Source organism: Acinonyx jubatus, chromosome B2 (genome assembly GCF_027475565.1).
Source record: "Acinonyx jubatus isolate Ajub_Pintada_27869175 chromosome B2, VMU_Ajub_asm_v1.0, whole genome shotgun sequence".
Lineage (NCBI taxonomy): Eukaryota > Metazoa > Chordata > Mammalia > Carnivora > Felidae > Acinonyx > Acinonyx jubatus.
In genome coordinates, this window is record NC_069385.1 from 137,263,112 (window position 1) to 137,286,968 (window position 23,857).

General features: G+C 43.8%; 1 protein-coding gene and 1 pseudogene across 18 annotated transcripts in view; both read right to left on the reverse strand.

The window, feature by feature from the left end:
- The window catches only part of ATXN1 (ataxin 1), a 415,717-nt gene that overhangs the window by 241,474 nt on the left and 150,386 nt on the right, over nt 1–23,857 (reverse strand). For 16 of the 18 annotated variants that reach the window (XR_008298749.1, XR_008298751.1, XR_008298750.1 and 13 more), the window contains one exon: nt 13,454–13,582. The exons of the other annotated variants lie outside the window; for them this stretch is intronic. The gene's annotated coding sequence lies outside the window, so the exon portion shown is untranslated. The remainder of the gene's footprint in view (nt 1–13,453; nt 13,583–23,857) is intronic. 18 annotated transcript variants of the gene reach the window in all.
- On the reverse strand, nt 257–1,779 carry LOC113593944 (peptidyl-prolyl cis-trans isomerase A-like; annotated as a pseudogene).

Sequence of the window (23,857 nt, forward strand, 5' to 3'; positions counted from 1 at the left end):
CCCCGTCCTAAGAAACACAGAGAAGGGACAAGCCCAAGAGAAGAATAACATAGCCAAACCCGTCCAGGAGAACATTAATTAAGGGTCTGCTCAATGGGCACCAGTATATAAAACAAGTCCCCAAGACATAGTGCCTGAAGAGCAGGAGCTCGAAACTTCAGCACACAAACGCAGTTCACGGCTGCTGCTAGGAAGACAGCAATCCCCTCCCTTCTTTTTAACTGGAGGACAGAGACGACCCCCCCCACCGCCCCCACCACCATATGTGGGTCTGAGCCGGTCATCTGTGAAGTCATTCAGTCCAGCTCAAGCCATGGGCTTTCCTGCTTGTGTTTCATAGGGAAACATCGCATTTACACTCTTCTTCATCCTCCTTTACCTAGAATACAGAATGCCTCAACGTAGGCACTGAAATATCTGCTGAATGAATTATTTCAATTACGGACACCAGCGGCACCTGTCCTGTGAGCTTGACCCGGGAATCATCTTTGTGACTTCTCCCTCCTCGTGCCCCACATCCACCCATCACGACGTTCTAGGAGTCTACCTCTTGACATGCTTTTAGATACGATGCCTGCTCCTCTTCTGATTCCCCACCCCTCCCACTCCAGGCCTCGGACGAATTGCTTCTCACGACGTATTTCTTTGTTGCTGCTATTTTTTCACTTCATTGTCATACACTTAACTCTGCAATCCAGCTAGATGTGGAGGGGAGTAAGGAAAAAACACGAAACCTGCTGAACTATATGCACGAGAGCACAAAGATTACAGGATATTTCGAGCAGGTGGGGGTGAGGGGGTGCTCTCCTGAGCCGCAGAAGAAACGGTCGGGTGGTTAAGATAAAACACAAGTTAGACTTTTTAGATCTGCTCAGTCAGCAATGGTGACCTTCTTGCTGGTCTTGCCGTCCCTGGACCCAAAGCCTTCCACAGCCTTCCACAAGATTCCTGCCCTCCCTCACCTTGCCAAAGACCACACGCTTACCATCCAACCACTCAGTCTTGGCAGCGCACACGAAAAACTGGGAACCGTTTGTGTTGGGTCCAGCATTTGCCGCGGACGAGATGCCAGGACCCGTGTGCTTCGGCATGAGATTCTCATCATCAAGTTTCTCCCCAGAGGCGGATTTGCTGCCAGTGCCATTATGGTGTGTGACGTCACCTGCCCGGCACGTAAATCCCAGAATAATCCTGTGACGGCAGGAACCTTTATACCCAAATCCTTTCTCCCCTTGCTTTGTCTACAAACAGCTCGAAGGAGACGCCGCCCATAGGCTCCCCAGCCATGGCGATGGTGGAAACTACAGTGGAGTTGACCATCTCTGGGTGGCAGCTCTAGGGCATCGTCATCTGCAAGGTCTCATTACCTATTTCTAACTCCTGACTCACCTGGCCTCCTCTTTCCCAAATCCCAGCCACCTGGATACCCTGTCAGCGGTTTCCCATGTGTACTGTCTCATGGCGGCACTTTCTGGAGCAAGAACTTGGAACTCTGTGTCACCTCCCCGTCTGCCACATCTTCATGACCCTCTGCTCTGTCTTCCCCACAGCGGCCCAGCTTTCTTTCCTGCTGCTCTCCAGCAATGACACCCACATCCCTCGGCCAGCCTCTGCACCTACCCCACCCAGGTCGCCTGCGTCCCTCCCTCGAGCCTGTGTCCCTGCTCTCCCTGCTCCTGGACCCATCCCTGTGTGTCCCCCCTCCCCCCGTCATCTCTACACCTCCTCTCAAGGCGCTTCTCTTATGAAACCTGTCCTGACCCCTGTGCCCCCAACCATGCCCCCTTCTTCTCAGCGCTCAATGACCCTCACGTGCCCCCCCCCCCACGGATTCTCGGTTGCACGCTGTCACCTATTGTTCCGCAATTGCTTCTTGCGGATTGGTGTTGTGTCCTCAGCTAGATTTTCACAAAGATAAATTTAGATTTATAGACAGTTGCAAAAATAGTACACACTTGCCTTGTCCCTAACACTAGGCGTTCCTTTATGTTCAAGTCTTACATAATCATAGGATATTAAGTGTGGTCAACACTATCAACCAAATCACAGAATTTATGACGATGTCACCAGTTTTCCACTCATGTCCTTTTTGTGTCTCAGGAACCAATCTAGGCTTTCACACGACATGGACACATCCTGTCTCTTGGGTCTCCTTTCACCTGTACAGCTCCTCAACCCTTCCTTATCGTTAAGACCATGACACTTCCGGAGAGTACTCGTCAGCTGTTTTCTAGAATGTCCTTCGACTGGGTTGGATATTTTCTCTTGAGGAGAGTGGGATTACACATGACTGGGAAGAACACCACGGCAGTCGCCTGAGGCAGGGGGGCCTTCTCAGCATTTCCTGTGAAGGGGCATACAATGTCAAATATGGTTTCCTGGTAATTCTAACCCTGATCGCTCAGTGGAGGCATGTCTGTGAGGATTCTCCAGGTAGAGAGACCTATTCCTTTTTGTAATTACTAAATGTTTTGGAGGGAGATACTTTAAAATGCTACAAGTATCCCGTTTCTGCTTAATCTTTTGCCCACCAATCCTAGCATCCATCCATGGAACTTTCCTGTGGCATTTACTGCGAGGAGTTCTAATGATGCCTCTCATGTATGTATTTATTAACTTGAATTCTTTTGTAAGGAGAATTCTTTTGCCTCGTTTATTTATTCATTCAATTATTTATTGATATCACTATGGACTCATGGGTTCTTCTTTGGGGTTGTAATCCAATATGATTTCCTCACTCAGGCTGTCCTAACCCTCAGCCAGATTTTTATACGACATCAGAGCAGATTTGGCCATGTCTTATACTTCTTACACATTCCCTCGGGTCTAAGACAATGCTAGGTACACGGTAGGTGTCAGATTCAGTGACTGACTGATTGAGTGACTGATTCATTCATTCATTCGACAAGTAATGTTCAGGGCCTTGCCTTCTGTGCTAGAGCTACAACAAATAAAACAATTTCTTCTCTCAAGCGGTTTACAGTCTAGTGAACGGAGACTCGTGTGAAACACCTACGAGTCCCTGATAAAAAGTATTTGGAGGAGTAAAGCAATAGCTCAAATGGGAATGTGGTAAACTCTACCTGGAGAAAGAAGTCTACGGTGAGAGACAGGCAGAAAAAACTTTAAAAAAAAAACAGTATTCAAGGGGCGTGCCTGGGTGGCTCAGTCAGTTAAACATCCGACCTCAGCTCGGGTCACGATCTCACGGTTCGTGTGTTCGAGCCCCGCGTCGGGCTCTGTGGTGACAGCTCAGAGCCTGGAGCCAGCTTCTGCTTCTGTGTCTCCCTCTCTCTCTTCCCACCCCACCCCACCCCCCCCCCCCCCGGCTCACTCACTCGCATGCTCGCTCTCTCTCAAAAATAAGCATTAAAAAAAAAGAAAAAAAGAGAAAGAAAAGCAGTATTCTGCTCACTCTATAAAAGCAAGTGTGCACGTAAAATATCTAAAGACAAATACTGTAACACAGTTAGCAGGTGTAGGCTGCCCCTGCATCTTCTAGACTAATTCTTAAAATCAAGCCTCAAGGGCACGCTTTTTAGGAAGATTTAATGTAGTAAACACAGACTCTTTATATAGCGACTATGTGCTTTCCTAGGAAAATTGGAAAGAGCTAAAGTAAAAAAGTCTGAGGAGCCATTTGTCTTAATCCAGTTTCCAAATCCAATTTCATAGTTTTTATGCCTTCACAGGGAATCACGAAGAATACGTAAGAAGCACCATCGATCAAAGATGGGCTCCCGAAGTTTCTTCGCTTAATTCAATTTTCTCGTGCCGCTCCTCCTGTATTTCCCGAACAAAGCGCTTCTTTTCTGCGTGTGATAGTTCAGACCTGCAAATGTCCTCGGGAATAATAAACAAACAATCAGGGCACGTTTTCTGCCGCAGAGAGCACACTCTGTAACATTCTTCATCCAAAGCATTTTGAACTCCAAGCCAGCAGGGCTACAATACGAAAATACCCGGCCGGTATTCCAAGAGCTGCCAACAATACAGAATTTGTATCTTTCGACACTTACTGACACTTAAACCTGTTAATATGTGACTCCTACTATTGTTCTAAATGATGAACAGGCAAAGACTCTCCCCGCACACCCAATGTTAGTTGCATCGTGCACTTGGGTTGCAACAGTAAAGGCTGCCGGAAGGCATTTTACTTTCACGGTTTCCTGTCACCCTTTCTCATTATCGTCAACGTGTCCTCTCCATGTTAGGATGTACAGAACAGAGGCGCACGTGTGTTGTGTCTGTGGCTATCCCCACAAATGCACGCATATTCACGGATGCACACACAAATACGCTCAGATGCATACAGACGGATCCCCGCGCTCACATCCACTCAGAAATCGAGCTTGCTCCCCTGCCTGCCACGCATGTCACACACAAACAGCATCCAGGTCCAGTGGTCTTCCTTCTGTTACCTTTGGGAGGGGATTAAGATAAAAAGCTAAAAAAAAAAAAAAGAAAAAGAAAAGGAAAGCCAAGAAGACACTTCATGGAGTCTGTGATGAAGACACAGAAACCAATGAAGACAGATGGGCTGCTGGCGGCATAAAGGAAAGTTCGGCACGTCAGCCCACACTCTGCAGGGATTTACCCAGCCTAACCTTCTCCGTTTCCAGCCTTCATCCTTCAGCGTCCTACTTATCTTCCTCTTGTAGTTAGCCCACCGACCCCATTCCCGTCTCTACCTGGACCTCCCGCAATGGGGACTATTTTTTTTTTAATTTTTTTTTTGGTAACCTTCATTTATTTTTGAGAGAGAGACAGAGTATGAGTGGGGGAGGACAGAGAGAGAGGGAGACACGGAATCCGAAGCAGCCTCCAGACTCTGAGCTGTCAGCACGGAGCCCGACGCGGGGCTCGAACTCACAAACGGTGAGATCACGACCTGAGCCGAAGTCAGACGCTCAACTGACTGGGCCACCCAGGTGCCCAGAATTCTTTCTCTTTACTCTGTCATTCGAGGTTTCCTCAGAGAAAACATTTACGGTACAATCACACGGTGGAAAAGCTCAGTGGAGAGTGGATGGCTCTCTTACGGAACTCACTGGGAAATTCTTGGAAAAATCCCATAGACACAGAAGAATTTCTGGGCCAGAAAAATGAGGAGCAGAAAATATAATTCATGAATATATTTAAATTTTTACACAATAAAATCTGCCTGTCCGTGACTGGCTCTCAAGGGTTATTCTCCCAGGGGATCAGGCCCCCAGAGCCTTCTCCACACTGTCAGCACAGAGCACATTTACTGTCATAGCACGGGGAGGGCTTCAGAGTTCACAAAACATTTTCTCTTTTTTTTTTCTTTTTTTTTTTCACAAAACATTTTCTATGTACCACCTCACTTGATCTTGACCATACCCCGTTAGATACAATTATCTCCATTTCATAGATTACCAAAAAAAAAAAAAAAAAAATCCCTCTGATTTTAAGTGATTTCCCTGTGGTCACAGAGTTAATAAGTTGCACAACTGAATTTCAAAACCAGAATTTCTGATGCAAAACCTTTTTTTTTTCCCAAGGCATGAATTTTATTTAATTGTCCTTGAATTCATTGGTTCCATTTTTATATACTCTGCTCATTGCCTAAAGACTGTATTTGTTTCGAAATGAAACTAATCCTTTAAGTCCTATTTTTCTTTTTATTTTTTTAATTTTTTATAAAGTTTATTTATTTTGAGAGAGAGAAAGCACGAGTGGGTAAGGGGCAGAGAGAGGAGAGAGCAAGAATCCCAAGCAGGCTCCACACCAGCAGCGTGGAGCCCGACACGGGCCTTGAACCCACAAGGCATCATCGTGTAGCTCCTATATTTCTTTTTAAAGGTCTCTCTTTTCTGGTTAAATTAAAATGCCCACGTTCCTTTAACACCTGCTTCCTTTATCCCCCAGAACCTCCCTTTTGAGAGATCTGAGGTCCTATTATCTAATGATCTGATTATTTCTGGGTTGACAAACCTTTGCTTTTTACATTACTATTATCCTTTTGAGAGACCCGAGGTCCTATTATCTAATGATCTGATTATTTCTGGGTTGACAAACCTTTGCTTTTTAAATTATTATTATCCTTGCACACACTGCCCAGTATTTTTCAATTTGACCACTGCTACTCCCATGTTCTTACTCTAATAGTTCTCAGAAAGGTTACTTCCACCCCAGAAAATCTAAAGAGCTCTACATTTTTATTCACCTGCCTTTGTGTATCATGCACATTTCTTGAATTTTCCTTCCCGGCCACTGTTGTTATAAAGACCCTTGAACTAAACAGAAGGGTTGTCTGGTCCTGCCAGTTGACCCTTCCTGAGCCATTCAAAAGGTGCCTTAACGGAAGGGCTTCTCAGCATAGTTCGTTCTGATGTCATAAATACTGAACATGATATAATCCTACACGGGAGGCAAAAGTAGTTCTAAGCAGACAGATCTATTTACGTGCCAACACAGCCTGATAATTAGACCACTAGGAAAAGAGAGCCAGAAAATCCCGACACGACAGCTTAATGGGACACCGGACAAGACCCCTCTTCGGTGTGCGTGTAGGAAATTCTTCACTGAGGTCAGCACAGCGCTTCCGGTGCTACGGTCCGCGCTGTCTCGACCGCAGTGATGCTCGGATTCCGGGCGTACCACCCCTCCCTTCTTGCCACCCAACTCCACTTTCCTGCTGTTTTAATTGGATTATTTTGGAATCTGCTATTTCTGTCTCACTCCCTTCCCCAAACTGTCATATAAGTGCCGCAGCCTGACTATTACTCAGCTGCCAAAATTCATTCCAGAGATGGCTGTATTTCAGTGGTAAGTGATGTCCCGCTGTGCCGTCTGAACACTAGCTTAAGGGGTTAAGCATCTGGGGGGGGGGGTGCCTTTGTGTAGGAAAGGGGGTGCTTGGTTTTATTCTGTCTTGCCGTCATCAGTGGAGGAGCAGGTTATCAGCTCTCCCTGAGCAAGGAGGGGGAACACACCAGAAAACACTTGAGGCACATATTCAAGTGCACTAAGACATAAAAGATATACACAATGACTTACAGGTTCTTTTCTACAGGGTCTTCAAAGCCTTAAAACATCTGGAATGTAAGATGATCATTTTTAGAAGGGAGGAAGAAGCCTCAGAGAGTAACCCATTCACGTTACAGATATAAAACCAGATATAAAACTGGGAGGCACAGAGTAAGTGGGTACTTTGTTCAAAGTCCTTCCGGTCCCAAGGCCAAGGACGTTCTAACTGGACTTAGGTTCATCCACAGACACACTCGGAGGATCACATCTCTGCCCGTGGGACCAAAGACAGCCCCGGTTTCTAAAGCTTGGGATATCAGCACTAAATTTCTTACTCTGTTTGGTTAACATTTATTTGTTTCAGAGACTCAGGATCAAAGTTGATCTCTACCAGCAAGAACCCAGAGTGTAAAACAGAGGGAGAAACAGAGTAGAAATAGTAGCAGTAAATAGTTCCGGGCCAGGAAATGTGGAAAGGTTTGTATGTATATAATCTTCACAGGGATGTGCTGTCCTCACTTTAAAGAAAAGAAAAATGGGGGAGAGAGAAGACAGTCTTTTTGAAGAGAAAACAGGAGGGACCACATATAGCTGCCAAGTCATAAAAACTACCTTCCCAAATTTTACTAAAACATTTATGAAAACCTAAATAAATGTCATTGATACATTGCTCATTTAATCTAAAGAGATGACCTTTCTAGATACTGCTTGGTACATAGGGGCATGAGTCTGTTGTTTATTACTAACTCAAACAAAAAAGTACATCACTCCCAAGAAGCTCTATAATTTCCAAATCTTACAATAATAATGGTTCTTTCAATAGTCAATGGTTCACTGTTTGGACACGGGCAAAATGAAAGGCATTAGGATTTGGAGGGGGTCTTGAGTCAGGGAGGAAAGGGGACTAGGGGAATCTTCATGCCTCCTTCCACCTCCAAATCCTGCAACATCAGAAGCTGTGATAGTGAACATTCTAGAATTTAGAAAACATATCTAAATGCTTCATCTCATTTGATAAACTCTAAGAGGAAAAAAAAAAAAGACAGTACTCTGAAAAGTACCCCAGAATACTGACACTTTGAGATTTCTACTATTCATTGCTTACACGTGGGACATAACAGTTTGCCAACAATATGGAGAGCAGCATCGTGTATCAGAGGGAAGGGAATCCTGCAGCATTTCACCTGAGGGTCCCAAAAGACAACATGGCGGGCTTTGGTGTCAACCATTTTCTAACGTGTTTTACTCCGTCAGATGACACAATATTCTACCTTATTTCATGAGGTAAAAGAACTATGTGATTGCACACTGACACAGTAAATCACATTATTATAAGGCTTTCAAAGGATAAAGTGCTTTATACAGAAGTCTGGTAAATTGTTTCAGAAACTCTAATATACTCCAAAATCGTTTTGAAAAGCTATGCCTACATCTAAAACACTATGTACTCTTGAGTCTTTGTCTCTACGTTTTTCATTTTGCCATGAAACACATCATTAAGTGTTTCAAAATAATACCTTCCCCCAAACTGGCTATGAATTATGGAGGCTTTTTTTTCAGGAACTGGAGTGGAAAAGGGAAGAACATATTTATGCTGAAAGATAAGTGTTGAGGAGATCTCTATTGTAAATATTTAATGACTATCAATAGGGTTTTCTTAACCATGGAAATGTGCATTACGAAACCCAGAATGCACAGTATATGCCTGTGTGGGGTGGCTGGGTGGGTTGGGTTGGGGCGTGGGATAAACAATTGAATTGGGCTTGTCAGAGAAAGAAAAAGCTTTGAGGTAAAGTGTAAGGTAGAGCCCCAGAAGACAGCAGTTGACCCGGGAAAGACAAAATAGAGAAAAAGCCTCCCCCACCCCCCATGATAGTCAACCCAAAGCTAGAAATGTAGCCATTACCAAAGCCATGTTGCGGGCCAAAGAAGACACAAGAAATCTCTGAGTGGATTTTATTTCTTAAGAGACCACAAAAGCACCCAAGAATGGAGGGAAGAAGGTAAGAAGAACCATAATCCCACAAACAAGCAGAGGGGAAGAGCACCAGGTCCTGGGGAGGCCAAGGTAGGACAACTGATGTGGAATTTAAATCTGTTTAAAGTTAATAACGTGAAGTTAATTATGCTTGTGCGCAGAAGGTAGAGTTCATTATATACTCAATCTCACCCTGTAACATGAATTATGGTGGATACGGCAAGAAAAAGGAGGTGGTTAGTCAAAGTTAGAGTAAGGTAAGCAGGTGCGGGTAAGGCAACCATTCTTCCTTGGGGTGGTGGCTGAACAAAGAAAGTTCCGCCATATAGCAGGAGCCAGCCACTCTGCCGTCTGACAGGTTTATACAGTCACAGACTAAGGCACATCCGTTTCACAACTGCTTACAACATGGTTTGCCACTAGCGGGCGCTATTTAGACTACCTACCCTAAGGGGTCAATCGTTGCCTGAATTTCGCTGGCCCTGACCGTGGGCACTCAAGCAGGGTTCTAGAGCTGCCTCCTCTCCTCACCATCTTCCTTCCCAATCTGGCCCCACTGTCCATAACCACAACCTCACTGCCAGTTGCTGACTGCTTTCTGGTTCTTTCTGCCTTCCGGATCAATGGGTCTTTCTCCACTGGTTTCTCTCATTTCAGATGCACTCTACGCTTTCTTTGAGAATGGCCCAGTTCAGCTCTGTGTTCACTCACACTAGGTTATGATGCTCTCGACTGTCCCCCCCTTAGAAATGTGAACTCCCTTCGGGCAGGCCTCATGGCTGTCTGTTCCATTCCATATCCCCAAAGCTTAGAACCTTACTCGTTCATACCGGCCCTCCCCAAAGAGGTATTTGCTAATGAATAAATTAGCAATGAGTGATACATGAATTAGTCATGAGTGATACACGACTGAATGGGGTTAGAAGTCAAAGACATCGTCTCGGTTTCTTGCGATTCAAAAACTGTGCTGTCGCTCCACACTGGCAGAGCCCCGAGGCACCCCACAGGCCCTGGGGGGACCGTACGAATGGAGTTTGCAATGGCGATTTGGCCTGGCCTTGCAGATAGGTTTTCTATGTGACTGCAAACATGGTGTGGTTATGGAGACCATCAAAAATGGCGGGACCACAGGGGTGAGGCTATGGCACAGTTACATGTGGTTAAACATCCCCCCGCTCATCTGCCTCCCTAGAGACAGCCATTCTGGTAAGCCCTTGGCGATCCACAGGCCTGCACTTGTGCACACCGGCAGAAGAACTGTTTCCTTCTCTCTGTTTGAGTCCCTGTTGATTCTGTAGTTTAGGAGGAACGGGAGCGCTGTCCAAATACCAAACGCTCCATATGTTTACCTCATTGCCGTTCTCACCACCGTGAACGTGCAGCCGTCCTACCTACACTCATGAAGCGCCTCCCTGGAGTCTGGCAGGACATTATGAATTCTTTTCCTGACCTATATTTACCGACACAATTGTTGTCCTCTCTCCCTTTGCGAACTTACTAATTTTGTCGAGATGCCATATGTCTGTGTATAAATGCAAGTTTAACTCTCTTCTTCACTCTTATCATCATCTATGGGAGGAGAATTTGTGAGCCATTAAAGAGGACTTCTTAAGCTAGACTCTCCTTATTCGGAATTCAGATGGTCCTCCTTCTATTGAAAACGACAGAGCTGCTCAAATTAAGACTGCCCACGTGGGCCAAAGCAAAGGTGACGTCTGCACACACAGGAGCCGCAAGGATAGGCGGTGAAACGTATTCGCCGAAGCCAGTCAAGTTGCCTGGCGTCTGTCTCCTTCACGCCAAATAATCCTTGGCCTCTTTTTACTTCTATGTTTCAACCGTCTGATGCACCTCAAGGATGGAGGGGTCTCACAACTCAACGGTTTTCCCTCCTGTGTTTATGCGGGATGAAGCGTAGGTTTCCTGAGAGCTGGTGGTCTCTCGTTCTACCCCCTCTTTCATTGAATTAGGGAAAGGAAGCTTATTTAAAGGGGGAAAGAGATGAGGCTGGGAGGTCGTGCACGGAGCCAGACAGTTGGAGACTCTCCGTGTGCAGCTCAAAGGCGCCTGCTGGACGCGAGGTGCTTGCTATAGCTCAGAAGCAAGGCAACCGGCAGCTGGGAGAAGGTTCTGGTCTCACGCAAGGGCTGTTCCTTTTTTTTTTTTTTAAGTATAATTTATTGTCAGATTGGTTTCCCTACAGCAGCACCCAGTGCTCCTCCCAACAGGTGCCCTCCTCAACGCCCATCACCCATTTCCCCCTCTCCCCCACTCCCTATCAACCCTCAGTTTGTTCTCGGTCCTTATGAGTCTCTTATGGTTTGCCTCCCTCCCTCTCTAACTTTTTTTTCCCCTTCCCTTCCCCCATGGTCTTCTGTTAAGTTTCTCAGGATCCACATATGAATGAAAACATACAGTATGTCTTTCTCTACCTGACTTCTTTCGCTTAGCATAATACCCTCCAGTTCCATCCACGTTGCTGCAAATGGCCAGATTTCATTCTTTCTCATACGCAAGGGCTGTTCCAAGGGTCCCACCGGCCAGGTGACATGGATGGATGTCACAGCTCCGTGGTAAATGGGTCTCTGGCTTACAGCTTTCGGTCAGTTCCTCCGAGACTGGGATTACCCCATTAATTCAAATTAAGGCCATTCAGAAATATACTAAAGTTTTTTGGGGGCAGGGAGGATATCAGAGAAGGATGAAAAGAAAGAGGAAAAAAAACCAATAATTTTATAAGCCTGGATGACACTATTGGTTAAGTGTCATATTTTGCTCTCTTTTTACTTCTACCATGACCATTTTCTGCTATCATTAAATATTGTTTTCTAACAGGCTTTTTTAAGTTTACGTTTTTATTTTGAGAGAGAGAGAGAGCATGAGTTGGGGAGGGGCAGAGAGAGAGGAAGAGAGAGAATCCCAAGTAGGCTCTGTGCTGTCAGCACAGAGCCGACCTGGGCTCAATCTCATGAACCGCGAGGTCATGACCTGAGCTGAGATCAAGAGTCAGATACTTAGCCGACTGAGCCACCCAGGAGCCCCTTGAAACAGGATTTTTAACCATTTTCAACATTTCACATATATTTTGTTGCAACACCACCCTCTGGCATGGGTGCTATCGTTATCTACATTTTATAACCTTAGACACTCGAGATGTAAGGTAACTTGCTCAACGTTACACCTCAACAAAATAGCAAAGCTGGACTATGAACCCAAGCAGTCTGGAGCCTACATACGGTCTTTTCTACCATGATCTACAACCTCTGAATCATATGGAGCTAGCATAATTATATTCAGTCATGCTCCCAATGTTGGACATGTGTGTGTATTTAATTTGAGTCTAATTTCTGATCCATGTTTAATGTGGACCATTCATTAGTTTTTCTCAAGAATGGAAAAACGAAGTTTCCCATTGAAACAGTATTGTTCTCCAGTGATATCATGGCTGTTGAAAACTATTTGGCCAAAGAGAAGAGGAAAACTTAAAATTCCGTATGACCCTTCCATGCCGTCTTGATTTAAGCATTATTTCTCAACTGTCAAAAACCGGTAAGTTTTAAACATGCTGCTGTCCACGGGAGAAAAGTTCTTCAAAATAGTATGACTTACAAATTTACAAATCAATGCCTCCCTACAAAAAAAAAAAAAATAACAACACATGGAAATACCATTTCTCATCATCATTTGGCAAGACTCTCTGTTTTCAACATTTTCAGCACTGGCAAAGTTGTATGGAAACAGGTACTTTCATATGCTGCCTCTGGAAATATAAACTGGTATGATTTTATTGGAAAGTCATTTGGCAACACGTATCAAAAGGTCTTAATACTTGGAACACTTTTAAGCTCTGAAATTTACTGGTAAGGGAGTATCCTAAGGAAGCCACTAGGAATGGCAACGAATATAAAGCTATAAGAACATTCTTGGTCGCATAAGAGCCGAAAAAGAAAACCATAAACCCTAAATGTCCGGTGACCAATTAGATATACTTTAGGATATGTATTCAACGGTACACGATATAATATTATAATACTATATAAACGCTAAAAATCGTGCTGTAGATATATATCTGTTGGTATGAAAAGACGTGCATTATTCCACTTTTAAGAGGAACAGAAAGGTTAGGTAACAGCACATACTGTAGTGTTCCTGACTACCATCCAATGGTAGTCTCTCTAGCTGAATTTATGCACACCATCATCAGAAATACCTCTTTCTTACCAGTGCCTTACCATCCATCCTAATCAGTGATCTCAAAATAATTAGAAGCTGTTTTCTCTCCCACAAAAGAGCGAGGGTTCCGTTTTTGTAAGACACAGAAAGAGTCAACAGGTGGCGACTATGTGAATCTACAGAGATTTTACATTCACATGGTGTGTTTCCGTGTCCCTGAGAACAGACAGCCAGACCTCCCCGCCACCATCTTGGGGGCCTGACAATTAAGCGATAGTTACTACGGGGGACGGATTGTGGAGGTTTTACCTGTAACATGTGCTTTCATCACAATGGAGAAACATAAGCAGTCAGTTCTTTCCCAGCAGATCTTTCTGCGCAGATTCTGCCTGAGTAGCAACAGTGGCAGTAGAGAAAGTCACTGGAAAATGCCTAGACCTGTAATTATAAACACAATTTCCCACTGAGTTAGGCAGCTCTCTGTGTCCTTCATTCACATCAGATGAAGTCACAGAAAAGAGAAACACAGGTGCACAATCTCTCCCCCCGCCCCCCCCACACACCTCTTATGGCAAAATGTCAAAAACTCAGCAAGCAGACCCATAGTAGGTCCGCATCTCCAGGGATGAGAGGATTCCGGCCAGGCGCTGTCACCCAGCACCCCATCTTCTAACCTCGGGGATGTCACCATCAAGATGATGTGGCTCCTTCCCTTCCTTCCCTAATGATTCCAAAACCTCAGAGAAATTAAAAAACAAAAAAATAGTTCTCCAGAAAATGTCAGAACCATGACTGAATTGGATGGTTCCCTAAGATTCCTTCCAGACACAAAGTGAAGCGAATTCAGTACCTGTTTTCACCGTAAGAGCCTGACTTCCACTTTTGCAAGGAGAAGTGTCTGTCTGTTGATGATTCAGGGGCCGCACGGTAGTGGTGATAAAATTCAAAGTCATCGCTAACATTCACTGAACACTCCCCAAGTTCGTGGCGTTATGCACACTACCCCACTCTATGGCACCCTTCCAAGTGGCCACCAATCATTATTATCTCTGTTATTGACAAGAAACCTGACGGTTTGTGCAGCTAGTAGATATTACAGCTAGGATTTAAGCCACTGGTGTTCACAGAAGCCATGCTTATGATTACAGTGCTATACCATATCTCCAAAACTGATCTTGCTATCAACATTCCTGTGTTTATCACAAAAAAATTGAATATCAAATCATCACCCTATTTTCCCCAGAGCTGGTATGTTATGTAGGTCTCAGCATCACTAACTCTTCTTGGACGTGGCTGCCCCATCCATTCTAACTCCCAAGATAAACTGAAATCAACATGTTCCTATTTCAATCAAGAGCAAATGTATAGTTATTTCGGTAAATTAAAAATGCCATCTAATCCCAAATCCAGATGCTGAACCACAAAGGAAAAACCTAAAATCCAAAGTCCTCCCTAAACTGGCTACGTTTTATTGGAAAGAAGACAGATTAATAAAAGCTGTCTCAGATTAATTAAAATCTCAGATTAATAAAATCAAGAGCCATATGTGAATCCCTAATTTAAGACATGGAAGACGGGGCGCCTGGGTGGCTCAGTCGGTTAAGCGTCCGACTGCAACTCAGGTCACGATCTCATGGTCTGTGAGTACCAGCCCCGCGTTGGGCTCTGTGCCGACAGCCCGGAGCCTGGAGCCTGCTTGGGATTCTGTGTCTCCCTCTCTCTCTGCCCCTCCCACATTCATGCTCTCTCTCTCTCTCAAAAACAAAAACAATCTTCAAGTCATGGAAGTAAAGAGAGAAATTTCTATACATTATAATATGCCTATGGGTTGGTTTAAAAAAAATACTTAAAACATTTTTAGCTACTTACAGATTCTATCTACTACAAGTTTTAAAATCATTGCAACACAGAATAGATGGGAGCATATCAAGAAAGCAGCAAAGTTATTTATGGGTCCTACATGAGTTTCCCTTTCGGACATGTGTATATATACACACAGGTTTTATTTGCACTATTCTGGTTATGCCTCTGTGCTTCGTGCATGCCGCTACCTTTGCTTAGCAAAGGCCACTTGCCGACTAGAAAATGCCAACTCATTCTTCAAGACCAACTTCAAACCTCCATTTCTTGTGATGCCCACTCCCCCCAGCCTGTTTTCTGGAAATCCAAGCAACAGATTCTACCCTCTCCTATTTTCTTAGCTCAGCAATGGGCTACATCTTCCTCTCCCAAATGATGCCCCATAAGCAACTACCCAGTCATGGGTTCTACCATCAGCACACACCCTTCTGCCTCCCCCCCATACCACCATCGCTGTTCTAGGCCACCAACCAGCACAGCTCATCGGGACTATTGCACTGGTCTCCCTGCCCCTACTCCTGCCACCCACCCTGCAGCCCATTCTCCTGCCTAAAGCAAGGCAGTGGCTTTCCACTGAGCCAGATTCTTAGTGTGGCCTCCAGGGCCCAGTATGGCCCAGTCCTCGTGTTCCAGCCTGCACTCCAGCTTTTCCAGCTTACGTTTAATTCTCTAAAAGCACTTTGCTCTCCTAGGCCTCAGGGCCTTTGCACATGATCTCCTCTTTTCTCCAAGTCACCCTCTTCAGATCACCTTGTATTCTTTTCCCCTTCAGATCTCAGCTCAGCCCTCCTCCTTGCGGAGAAGCCTTTCTGGCCTCCATGGCCAGGTCACTACCTCCTACCACACGCTTTGACAGAAGCACTGTCCCTTTATATACCAGTCAGCTGGGTTTTTTTAAGTTTATTTTATTTATTTTGAGAGAAGGAGAGAGAGAGAGTGTGTGAGCAGGAGAGGGGCAGAGAGAGAAGGAGCGAGAGAAAATCCTAAGCAGGCTCCGCGATGTCAGCACAGAGCTTCAACCCACGAACCATGAGATCGTGACCTGAGCCGAAATCACGAGTCGAGCTCAACTCCAACTGAGTCACCCACGTGCTCCTGTATGTCACCTTTATAATTTTACTTTTTTTTTCTCTAGATTTGTTGATTATTGCTTGTTTCTCCTACCTACTAGTAAGCTCTAGGAAAGGAAAACTGTGTACACTCTTGTCTATCCTTTTATCCTCTGTATTCAACACATGCTTGGCACATTATAGACACTCAGTAGAAATCTGCTGAATGAATAAATGAGAAAAGGAAGGAGGAAGGGAGAGAAAAACAACATCCCCTTAATAGTGTTTGCTGAATTAATTTGCTGATGGCATTTCAAGACACAGAATGGAAGGCCTGCCTTCCTTTGGACAGCATGCCAGGCTCCTTGTGATCCTCCCCGGCCAGCTGTGTCACACCTCCAATCACCCTGGCCACTCAGCACTTCTCAATCCTTGTGGCCTCCTGACCTGACCAGCCCTGCCTTGCTCCTGGCTCCTGCCCACACCCTGGTCCCATCTGTCCCCTCTGCACATCATCTTTCTAAACTCATTCTTCAGGTCTCAGAGACAGGACTCCTTTCTGTGAAGACCTCTCTAATACTTTGGGAAGCCAGTGCCCTCTTTCCCCATTTTTCTGCAACACCCTGGACCTTTCCCTATCAAGGCAATGGTCACATTTCCTTGTACTTGTATCTTAAATGAGTCCACTTCTCCCAATACACTGAAAGTCCCTTAAAGGTAAGGGAGGGGTGTTACCTCATCAACCATCTCCAGAGATTAGCACAGCAGCCTATAACACACAATCTGTAAATCAATATTTGTTGAATGAACAAACACACACACACACACACACACACACACACACACATATCTATTATATACGCGTACAAATTTCATATGTGTAAAGCTTCAGAGTTGAATATTTGAAATATATTATTATTATTATCATTATTATTTTAAGGTTTATTTATTTTTGAGAGATAGAGAGAGACAGAGCATGAACAGGGGAGGGGCCAAGAGAGGTGGAGTCAGAATCTCAAGCAGACTCCAGGCTCTGAGCTGTCAGCACAGAGCCCGATGTGGGGCTCGAACTTGCAAATCAGATCATGACTCATGAGATCGTGATCTGAGCCGAAATTGGATGCTTAACTGACTAAGCCACCCAGGCACCCCTGAAATACATTATTAATATAGTATATTTTAATTATTATTCAATGCCGTGAGACACAATGGTTATCACTTCATCTGTAAAGTGGACATAGGGACACACTTCTGTAACTGAGCAGTTGGGGCAAGTGAATGGAGTAAGTAAAAAGTTTAGCACAGAGCTCAGCATTCTAGAAGCACTCTATAAATATTAATTGCATAATCATTATCACTATCAACGTCATCATCAGGGCAACCAAGTTGAATTTACAATCCATGCTTCAAAAGTTAATAGTTTTATTGGCCAACGTTTTGTCCTATTAAAACATTAATTAGCATTAGCATCTCGGCAAGACCATAAAAGTGGCTAAAATTTGCATCTAGCAAGCTAAGGAAAAGGAAGAGTCTTACTATCGCTGAAGGACAAATTATTGTTTTAGTAATCGGCCATGTATGTGTAAGTTACAAAAGCATCAACAGAAAAGAAGTCTTTCTGTACAAAACCCATCTATAAAATCTAAATGACAGAAACAAATATTATCATTCAAATGCTATAAACATTTAGCTGAAGTAATTAGAATTGCTTACTGTAAATGATTTCTTTTGCTAAAAAAAAAAAAAAAAAAAACCCAGAGCAAAAACAAGATAGAGATTCATCCTTTTCTTTTAATTACTGGACAGAGTAATGTGATTTTATAAATTGTATTATGTATTTGCTTGATGAATATGCCATAAAACGTTTGATTTCATAGCAAACACATTTCATGTGTCATTGTGATTTAGAATTGCTGAAATTTAATGAAATAGACTATGCAGAAGAGGGGAAAACAGGCAAGGCAGTTTTTTGCAAGTTTTTTGGAAAATAAATAATGTGAGGATGAATTGTTTACAAGTGCTACCAGTATATTCTCTTGCATATTGGCCAAATGTAAATAATGAATATTAAAGTATTTTGTATACTGAATGCTCTTTGAGATATAAGGTACTATCATTATTGCATTTTGAGATTTCTATTCTCAGTTCATCTTTATCACTGTGACAAATGATAAAACCCACAGCAAGATAGATTTCTAATTGGGGCTTAACCATCATTTGAAATGTACAAGAGTCACAGAAGGAAAATATTATAAAAATGCTAAATTCTTAACTTCTAATTGTTTTACCACTAGAATACTAATCTGCTTTTAAACTGAGTTATACTTCCATTCATCGGTCATCACCACTGAGCACTTTAACATAATGCAGATAAGTTGTTCTTTGCAACATAATTAGGATGGAAAGGTAAAACAAACGAGCAACAAAAAAAAAAGTCTCTATTTACTTAGATAATTTTTTTTTTTTAATTTGAGAGAGAGAGAGAGAGCAAGCAGGGGAGGGGGCAGAGGGAGAAAGAGAGAGTCTTAATCAAGCTCCATGTTCCACGGAGAGCCCAACGTGGAGCTCAATCCCACAACCCTGGGACCATGACCTGCGTTGAAACCAAGAGTTAGATGCTCAACCAACTGAGCCACCAAGGTGCCCCTTTACTTAGACAATTTTTATCTGAACTTACTATTAACTTCATGATCATGATGCTTATGTTCGTGTCATAAAATCCACTGAAATCTTGGAAATTCATAAGGCAAAATTCCTCCCTATTTATTATGCCGGTGCCTCAGTTGGGAATGTCCTTCTCAGTCGTTCAAATGTTACTCTTCCTTTAAGATCTAGCTCTGCCATCACCTATCCTGTGACATGCTCCCACACAGACCGTATTTGTCCTGCCATGTAATGTTTTCCTCTCTCAACTGTGAGCTCCTGAGAGTCACTGACCATCTCTCTGCATTTTTTCCTAACAGCCTACACAGTTCTCTCAGCAGATACTGGCTCAATGTGTCAATGAATATACACACTTTGATACTCTTAACACCCTGGCGAAAAGGTCACTAATTGTGATCTAAAGTTAAAGGTTAAAGTAGAAAAAAAAAAAAAATTTCCATTTTTAGTGAAATGAAACTCTTAGCATTTTCACTTCCAGATGCATCGACATTACATAAATGATGTTGAAACTATTTCAGAAAATAGCCACGCTGCATTCCTGTCTGAGAATTAGTCTGAAAAATATCAAGCCACCCAGGGGCCTCTGGGTGTTCCCATGACACATGTTCCGTGGGATATTGATTCCACACATTCATTTAATGGAAATCAAGAGTAAGGTTCAACCTCCACAAACCAGCTTGTCACATCTTATTCTGTTCAGCCGCTTAAGAATAAGCTGAAGGTTCTCCGGAGAGGTCTGCTCCCCCCGCCCCAGAACTGGCTAGCACTTCAGCGATGATGTGTCTCAGCAGCAGAGAACCTCGGTCCTCAAGCACAGCTCCGGCTTCCATTTTCCATTTTCATCGTAATTCTTACGCCCACATGGACCAATTTCTCACGTATCCGCGGTTAATGCTGCAAGCCTGAACCTTTGAGCCTGTGACAGTTTGCCTGGCCGCGTAACATATCACATCATCACACACATGCCGAATCCTACCTCGCTAGAAAGGCCACATCCCGCTCGGAAAAAAAAAAAAAACAGTGGGCAGGAAAAGAACAAGTTTCTCGTAATAACCCATCCAAGCTGATTGTCCACATTTGGAACCATTCGGCACTCTTGGGACAGTAAATGCAGATTTTCCAAGAGGTCACCCAGGCTTACTTGCTGGGTCCGCCTTCCTCCACGCCCCAAGAATTTCTAAGCATTCATTGGAAGAGGAGGAGAGGGGGCTTCTGTGTCCTCTGTCGCATTCCACTTAGTGGTTATTGTCAGCTTTGCTCTATATCCTTGGCCACACAAACGACCCCAGAGGTTTCACTGCGAGACCACACCTTCTAACCACCCCTGTGCGATGTCAAGACACTGGAGACTATAATATGAGACAGGTAGACTGTAGAAGTAATACGAGAAAATTCTGGCTTACGTTATACGTTATCACCTTAACAATATCTGTATTTTTGAAACATAACATGCAACACAGCGACTATAGGTAACACTGCCTTGTAGTATATATGAAAGTGGTTAAGAGTAAATCCTGAGTTCTTTTCACAGGTAAAAAAAAAATGTGTTTTCTTCTTTCTCTTTATTTTTTTTTTCTATATGAGATAATGGGTGCTAACTAAACTTATTCTGGTAATCATTTCACGATATACGTAAGTCAGGCTGTAATACTGTATACCCTAAACTTATACAGCACCGTATGTCAATTATAGCTCAATAAAAATGGGGAAAGACGGGGCGCCTGGGTGGCGCAGTCGGTAGGGCGTCCGACTTCAGCCAGGTCACGATCTCGCGGTCCGTGAGTTCGAGCCCCGCGTCGGGCCTGGAGCCTGTTTCCGATTCTGTGTCTCCCTCTCTCTCTGCCCCTCCCCTGTTCATGCTCTGTCTCTCTCTGTCCCAAAGATAAATTAAAAAACGTTGGAAAAAAAAATTTTTAAAAAAAAATAAAAAATGGGGAAAGAATTCAATCCAAAAACTCTCTATTTTCATTATGTACAATTTGAAACCTACAAAAGAGTGAATGCAATGTGTATATAATCTATGAAGCATTAACAAAAGAATGTTCATTAGTCTACCGTCCTATGTAAGACGTTGCTGGGATTGCCACATATACCTCTTTGGTATTTCTCTAAGCTCTTTTCCTGACTCTTCTCCAGGGGTAACCACAACCCTGCATTTTGTATGTATCACTCCCTAAAGTATACACTTTAGTGTTGGCGTTTTATAGTGTATCATACTGTATGCAGCCTTCTGTGGCTAATGTATTTTTATTTTTCCCCACATAAAGCTGTTTCTAATATTTAACTATGGTGTTGCAATTACCTGTGCTTTATACATTTTTACTGGTGTATAATATTCCCTTGTATGAATGTTTCAATATGGTTCTACTGATGGCTTTTAAAATATCTTAGTTTCTAGTGTTACTTTTAATTTTTCTATTATAAACAATGAGGTTTCCATTGGAAACAATACACATAAGCCAAGTTTCTCTGGGGATACTTACTGCCTACGAATGGACTGGCTGGGTCACAAGGTTCGTGAACATGCATCTTACATAAGGCTGCCAAACTGTCTTCCCAAATAGGTGTGCCAATCTACACTCCTACTGGAGGTGCACATCATCATTGTTTAAACTGTTACATCATATTAAAATCAAGAAGGAGATTTTTTTTTAATGTTTTATTATTTACTTTAGAGAGAGAGACAGACAGACAGAGTGTGAGCAGGGCAGGGGCAGAGAGAGAGGGAAACACAGAATCTGAAGCAGGCTCCAGGCTCTGAGCTGTCAGCACAGAGCCTGATGCAGGGCTCGAACCCACGAACCGTGAGATCATACCCTGAGCCAAAGTCTGATGCTCAACCAACTGAGCCACCCAGTTGCCCCTGCTTTTTTTTTTTTTTTTTAAACGCTTATTTACTTTTGAGACAGAGTGAGATAGTGCAGGGGAGGGGCAGAAAGAGAGAGGGACAGAGGATCTGAAGCAGGCTCTGGGCTGAACTCACAAACCAGGAGATCATGACCTGAGCCAAAGTCACATGCTTAACCAACTGAGCCACCCAGGTGCCCCATCCCAACCGTTCAATTCTTAAGCAAGATGGCTGCCACAGGTGTCAGAGAATGCTTTAGAATAAATACATTAGGTTCCGGGGACCAAAACTGCCCACTTGGAACAGGAAGTCATGTACAAAACTTAAAATACACAAAACTATGGCAAATTGAGAGAATTCCTTATTTCCTTCAATATTAGAGAGGAACAGATAACCAAAACAGATAAAGAAAAGACTTATTAGCCTTTATTTTAGAATAGGAATTTTTTTTTTAAACCTTTGTTCCTAGGTTTTGACAGGTGTAAGCTTAGAGGAAAAGGTTTCTTCCTTCTCCAAAAGACCAAGGTCAGAGCTTGAAGCTTCTGACCCCTTCGGTCCTGGCTCAGAGTATGAACTCCACACCAGCCAGTTCTAGATTTTTCCCTGCAGTATGCCAACACACCTGGCGGGGTTTGAGCAAGACAGCTCCATGTCAGACACTGAAGTGAATCGCGAGAGGAACTAGTCTACCTTCTGTAACTAACACGAACGGAAGTCTATGAAATACAGTCAGCTTTTGGCCAATAGTCTTGTCCATAGTTTCGACTTTCTTCCCCACAGCCATCTGTTATCAGTAGTAGCCACTACCTGAATGTTAAATTATCTTTACCATGTTTCCACGTTCTTTCTCCATTCTGGTTAGCCTCAAAAAGCAAGGAAGGATATGTCTGAGAGCAGGCAGCACGAGGCCTTCAACTATACGGTGGATGTCTCTGAAACATTAAATGTGATAATAAAAGTAAAACAAATAACTACATGTTATTAGGGCCTGTTAAGTCACCTACTTGAGTTTTGGGGGTTTTGGGGGGTTTTTTGGGGTTTTTTGGTTTTTTTGTTTTGTTTTGTTTTTGTTTTTGTTTTTGTTTTTTGCCTCTACAGTGATGTCTTTTGCTTCTTATTATATTCTCTCCCTGTTTTAATTAGGTAAGGCCAAGGGGCCTTATAGCAATCACACCGGTGGTGCCTTCTCTTTTTAGGCCAATAAGCTGGAACCTGGCCAGGCAGCATTAAAGGAGTGACTCTTTCCTTCTTGGTCAAGAAAGCTCTCCAACTCCCAGTTACTTTCTGCTGCAAGTGTAGTAAACAAAGCAATCCTATTCTGACGTTTAGTATCTGCTGCTGGATGTCCACAAATATGGGGGGGGGGGGGAATGTGTCTGTAACCTCAGGTGAAACTCAGATTATGAGACAACTTTCAAGATGGGCAAACATATTAAAATCACATTTTTTTAAAGATTTTATTTTTAGGTAATCTCTACACCCAGCGTGAGCTTGAACCCACAACCCCAAGGTCAAGAGTCACAGGTTCTACAGACTGAGCCAGCCAGCCACCCCTAAAATTACATTTTAAAGGATCCCTTTGGGGGCACCCAGGTGGCTCAGTCAGTTAAGCAGTGGGTCTTCCCCTCAGGTCATGATCTCACAGTCCATGAGTTCTAGCCCCGCTGGGGCTGCCTGCTGTCAACACAGAGCCTGCTTCAAATCCTCTGTTCCCCCCTCTCTCTCTCTGCCCGTCCCCTGCTCTCTCTTTCTCTCTCAAAAATAAAATAAACATTAAAAAATAATTATAAAGGATCCCTTTGTAACACTGATACATAAAGATGCTCTTAAAGCGACCATTTTCCACAACTACAAAAAGCTTTCATCTACAATGAGTCTGTATTCCGATGTTATGTTACAAGTGTGTCTGGCTTTTTATTCCGCGACTAGGTTACCTTTTCGGGAAAATGATTGTACTTGGTGGTAAGTGCTTAATGAGGTCCTAATTAGTCCTCCTCCCAAACCCTTCCACTCCTACGGGAAATGAGGTCAGAGCGCAATTCCAGGCCCACAGCATCAGGTGGAGGTTACCACAGCGGCACAAAGGGGAGCCCTTCCCCGAGACCCATCTGCCGCGCGAGGGCCATGCCCTTCACCGTCAGGCGCGGAGTACAAGAGGGCTAAGCACTGATTACAAGAGCTTTGCAAAGGAGCTGTTCCAACAAGCAGGACCACCCACCCGCTCGCTCGTCTCAGCTCCTCCCCTCCCGGCCTGGCTGCCCCGCCCCGCCCCCTGATTGGCTGGCCGCTCGG